This window comes from Zingiber officinale, chromosome 1B, assembly GCF_018446385.1.
Source record: "Zingiber officinale cultivar Zhangliang chromosome 1B, Zo_v1.1, whole genome shotgun sequence".
NCBI classification, from domain to species: domain Eukaryota; kingdom Viridiplantae; phylum Streptophyta; class Magnoliopsida; order Zingiberales; family Zingiberaceae; genus Zingiber; species Zingiber officinale.
The window spans coordinates 116,746,696-116,752,380 of record NC_055986.1 but is presented as its reverse complement, the minus strand read 5'-3'; the positions used below and the strand labels follow the sequence as shown (position 1 = coordinate 116,752,380).

Here is a 5,685-nt window from a genome sequence, read left to right as displayed (position 1 = left end):
CGTTTTTTTTATGCGGAGATTAATTGTCATTTATATCACCACCGCAGCCTTAAAGCAATAAAGAATCGGCGTGCAGTGGGACCTACTTTCGTCCGGGCTCCTGCCCGAGGCTTCGATATTTGTGCGTGCTTGTTTAAAATTGTTGTCACCTTCTTACTCACCGGAATACCCGCTTACCAAATTTCTGCGAGGACAGGTGGGCAAGGCTACAAGATGGCTTGTAATTTTTTTATTAAAAGACCATTTATTTTAATAAATATTAAAAGACAATTAAGTCTGTTTTTATTTTTAAAATACTATTATTTTAAACTGTTATAACATACTAAAACTATTTTATATTGTAATAATCTTTACTAAAATATTATAGTAATATTTAATAAATTTTAATTATATGGTAGCAAATGTCGATCAAATTGATAATATTTAAATAATCATCGGGATGAAAAAGATGTCCAACTAAGGATGAGTCAAAATAGAGAAGATCAATTGATATGAAAGTTAAAATCAAGGAAGGTCAAAAGACGTTGTTCATAAACTAGGCAAGTTAGCCGAACGACTGAGTTATGATTGGATGAGTTGTACTCCCGGACGAGCGAGTAAAACCAAGTGAACAGCATAAGGTTACTAGATAAACAAATAATGCATCCCCCAGTCACCGTCTCTATCAGGCAAGTGTCATATCCAGTTGGAGGAGGAGCCCTCCGATACGAGAAAGTTAAATGAAAAGAGAATGTCCTAATCAACACAGCCAAGTGGGGCACGTCCCGGCTGAGCGGCCAGCGGTCGGCCTGTAGCAGGACTTACTTACGTATCTCCTTGTACTCTTTTGGAGGTTTATGTCACTGGCAATAGAGTATGTTCCGCAGGTGAATCATACGATAGAAACTTCCAAGTTGTCACATTAGGGATTTGTATGTTTACTTAAGAAAAAGTGTCAAGGATACTTTTAGACTTGTTTTTTCCTAAGACGCTTGAGAAAACATGCGGCCACTTTGAGATGCGTGCGTAGACACTACAGTAGCACTATAAAAGGGGGTTTCCATCTACAGACTAAGATATGCGCAACTTTATTATTTCACATGCTCTTTGTTATTGTTGAAATAATACAGAAGCACATAGACATAAGAAAAAACTAGAGAGACAAGGAAAAAAAAGATAATGGCTTCTTTATTATTGATTGATAATTGTCATAGGCTAACTCACCTATTTATACATATTGTCAAGATAATATATATGGAAAATATAATAATAAATATGGAAATATATTATTATAAATATGGTAATAATAAATATAGAAATAATGAAAAATATTGTTTGGATTACAATCCAAATATGGTAAATCAACAATAATTAAAATCAACAGAAGATATTTGAACATTGAGTTTGGTTGTTAACTAATCATATCTTCTAAAGTAAAATCCACCAGTACAATCAACGAAACGATAAATTTTTTGAACTTTGTCTTTGATGAAAGAAGACAACAACGAGAAGGAGACGAGGAGTTGTTGTTTGACGGCTGGAATCTAATCTGTCTCTGAAATAAAAGCAGTAGAGAAAGAAGGCTACATTTTGGTGGTTGCATATGCTAGAGCAGAGGAAGAAAATCTGCTATTGTGTGCTGAGCAATGAAAAAAGCTTGCTATTTGCTCGTCTAAGAAAAGAAAGTAATAATGAACTTGCTATTGTAAAAGATGAGATAGAAGGAGAAGAAAGAGAGAGGAAGATAAAGAGGGATGAAATTTGATGTCCTTGAAATTAAGGACAATAATATTGCTCTTACTATGAGAAAAATAAGAAGAGAAAGAGAAAAGAAGACAGTAATAGTAAAAGAGAAGAGCTTTAGAGTAACTTGCTGATTTTAGGAAAAAAAAAGTAAGAGGAAGACATTTGTAAGTAGAAGATTTTTATCGAAACTTGAAAGAAGAAGAAGGGGAACATTAATGAGGAAAGATAAGAAAAATAATTTCGGACTATTTTTGAGAAGGAAACAACAAGAGAAGGGAAATAAAAAATAGTTGCTAAAAGCCGAAACAACGAGGGAAGGGAAAGAAAGAAGAAAGAAGCTTCTAAGAAAGCATAAGAGACTATAGAGGAGGCTGAAAAGAAAGCCCGAGAGAAGGCGATGTCGACGAAGGTGTCGTAAAATGAACTTGAACCCACGAAGAAGAAAGCGGTGGAGTTGGTGAATTTTTAAGGAAAGGGGGTGACTCCTAGACTTTTGTAACAAGGAGTTGCTGCCGTGGGTGTTACACCCGGTATCATCCTCAGCTAATTGTTAACTTGCGTACAGATCTACAATTTGTGATGAAGAAAAGGATGCATAGAGAAGAGATTGTAACATGCATTATGATAAAAAGAAACAATATAGAAACAAAGAAAGAAAGTAAGAAGAGCTAGATACTTTAGCAGTATAAAGAAGAAAGAAATTGATGGGAAGAAAAATTAAGAGAATGAGAAATTGGTTGCTGCTGTTGAGCAGAGAAAAAGAGAGAAATTGATGGGAAGAAACTAAAGATCATGGCTCTGATACCATGTTGAAATGCATAATGCGGAAGCACATAGACATAAAAAAGAACTAGAAAGACAAGAAAAGAAAAGACAATTACTTTTTTATTATTGATTAATAATTGTCATATGCTAACTCATCTATTTATACATATTGTCAAGATCATATACGGAAAATATAATGATAAATATAGAAATATATTATTATAAATATGATAATAATAAATATAGAAATAATGAAAAATATGATTTATATTACAATCCAAAAACCATAAATCATCAATAATTAAAATTAATCTCTGTATCTCTTGAATTGTTATCTTCGTCATTAGTTATCGCATTCTAATTACTCTCCACTTCGTCTGAAACTGATTTGAACATCGAAGGACCAACGCCGAGAATCTTTTCTCGGCCTGGCACTAACACCTCTTGTCTTCGCTTCATCCATCTTCAAACTATATCTCTAATTTATCATCTTCTCCGCTTTCAACATGAACACAAAAATTTAGTCAATACCAAAATAATTTTAACTAAAATTATTTATAGTATTTTAAAACATGTTATAGTATTTTAGTTAAAGATGAAAAAAATATAATAGGGTACTTTTTTTTTTTTTTTTTTGACCCCAGTCAAAACCTACATTTGACGGTGGAGACCACAAGTGGAGGAGCAGGAGCGGAGGAGGTGGTGGTTATGGCTGTTGACGGAGTTCGCAGGGTGCGAAAACAGAAAGTACAAGATCAGAGGACTGATTGTTAATTTTATACCTGAACTGAGTTGGAAGCTAATATAATGTGCTTCCTTTGGATAGCCATGGAGGACGTTTTCTTTATCAATTAGATTAAGTTTAAATTCATAAACAGATGTAACAAATAATAAAGAAAGAGGTTACATTTCATCTGAGTTTAATCTCCTTAACCTGTTCATGTTAGAAAACCTCCAAATCTCTTGCAACCTTGAAGAAAGGTGCGCCAAAGGACACCGTTTGGCTGAAATGGCATGCCACTGATCACCATCTCAGCTTCCTTTAGCTGTCCACAGTTACATAGCATATCAACTACACAAACATAGTGGTCCATCTCTGGTTCAATGCCATAAACATTCTTCATACTTTCAAATAAATGCATTCCTGCTTCTATCAAACCGCCATGCCTGCATGCCGAGAGGGCTGCGAGTAGAGCAACTCGGTCTGGCTCGAAGCCCTCTGATTTCATATGATTGAAGCTTGCAAGTGCTTCATGAGGACGACCATGCAATCCCAGTCCAGAGACAAGAGCAGTCCATGAAATAAGGTTCTTCTTGTCACCCATTTCTTCGAAAACCCTCACACAGCCATCAATGCTACCACACTTTGCATACATGTCCATTAACATATTGCACACAAAAGTGTCGCAACAACAAGAGATAGTCTTTACGATGAGACCATGAAGTGATCCTCCAAGCGCAAGGCTGTTAATCCTTGAACAGATGCTCAGTAAGCTCATAGCAGTATAGGTATCAAATGAATGCCCTGCAGCTTGCATATGCTTGAACCACAAGAAGGCTTCAGAATAGTCTCTATTGCGTGCACAAGCATTTAACAAGATATTCCAGGAGAAGGTATCAGGACTTTGCAGCTGGAATAGTAGCTGCTGGGCTTCTTCATACTGGCCATCCCTGTTATAAATACTGGCTATAGCATTCATTTTGGCAGTAGATGTTTCTGCGTCAATGCCACTGATGCAAGGTGATAAATCAGCTGGAATGCCATGAGAGTCATATGAGGCAATAAGAGCACTAGAAATGTAGTGATTCTTAGTGTACCCCAACTTTATGATAAATGAATGGAGTTGCTGGAGTTCTAGAAAAAGTACTCTCGGAAGCATCGAAGAGAATGATAGCTCATTTGGTCTGACCTCTGATTTCAACAATGACTTGAAAAGAAGCACACAAGTAGACGAATCAGTTTTTGAATAGCCTGAGATTAGGCAATTCCAACAGACAACATTCTTTTCAGGAATTCCATCAAACATTCTCTGTGCATCTGCCAATCTACTCCAACTTGCATAGAAGTTGATCAGCGAACTAGCCACAAACACATTGTTGTCAAGACCGTACTTGGTGGCCTTGGCATGGATGAGCACTCCGTACTCAGCTGAGTTCATGCTAACACAAGCATTGATGGCACTGACAATTGTAGTATCAGTCGGAGATGCCTTGTTGGTAAGCATCATCTGAAATAACTCCAAAGATTTCTCTGGCATTCCACTCTTTGCGAGTCCTGCTATTATGGTATTCCAAGAAACGACGTCCCGGATTGGCAAACTGTTAAACAACCGCTCGGCTGTGTGCACTCCAAAGCAAGTGAAGAGTGAGCAGAGCAGTGCATTCGCAACAGCAAGGAAAGAATTCATTGCTGTCTTAAGAGACAGCCCAAGAATAAGCTCCACGGACTGCAAGTTATCCGAAAGCGCTGGTAAAATACTGAGAAAAGAGCACTCCGTCAGACCAATTCCACTTGCCAAGAGCTGTCGAAACAAAGACATGGACTCCTCGTTAAAGCTGAACCGAGAGAATGCCGCAATCATGGAGTTCCAAGTGACGATGGTCCTAGCAGGCATTTCGTCGAACAAATGGTACGCTTGTGTTAAGCTACCATATCGAGCATAGAGACCAAGCAAGGCGGTGCCGGAGAAAGCATCTGAATGAAGAAAACCGAACTTGAGAATCATGGAGTGCAGTCGGATGCCTTCGTCGAGGCCGATAGAAGGTGCGGAGAGGAGGGGCGCGAAGGTGAACCGGGTCGGTCTGAGGCCAGCCGCCAGCATCACGGGAAGGAGCGTGGCCGCTACACGGCCGCGTCCACTGCGACCATAGGCGGCGATGAGGGAGTTGTAGTATGCCGCGGTGCGGTGGAGCATTCGATCGAGCACTTGGCAGACGGCGCGGAGGCATCCCGGGGAAATGTTCAGAAATCTGTTTATAAAACTTTTATTAACCTGCTATATAAATAAAATAAATTCGTATTATCAAATTTAATAACTCTCAAATAAATTTAAAATATAAAACTTTTAAATAATCAAACAAAAGTTAAATTAAGAATTCAATAACATTTAAACGAATCATAGACAAATTTAAACAATCCTTTTAACAATTTGAGTTTTTTTAAGTGATCTTGTCCGAAAACGATAAAGAAGACTA

At 37.7% G+C, this 5,685-nt stretch overlaps 1 pseudogene; it reads right to left on the bottom strand.

Annotated features, from left to right (window-relative positions):
* Window positions 1-3,328: 3,328 nt before the first annotated feature.
* LOC121974991 lies at window positions 3,329-5,439 on the bottom strand (annotated as a pseudogene).
* Window positions 5,440-5,685: the final 246 nt, after the last annotated feature.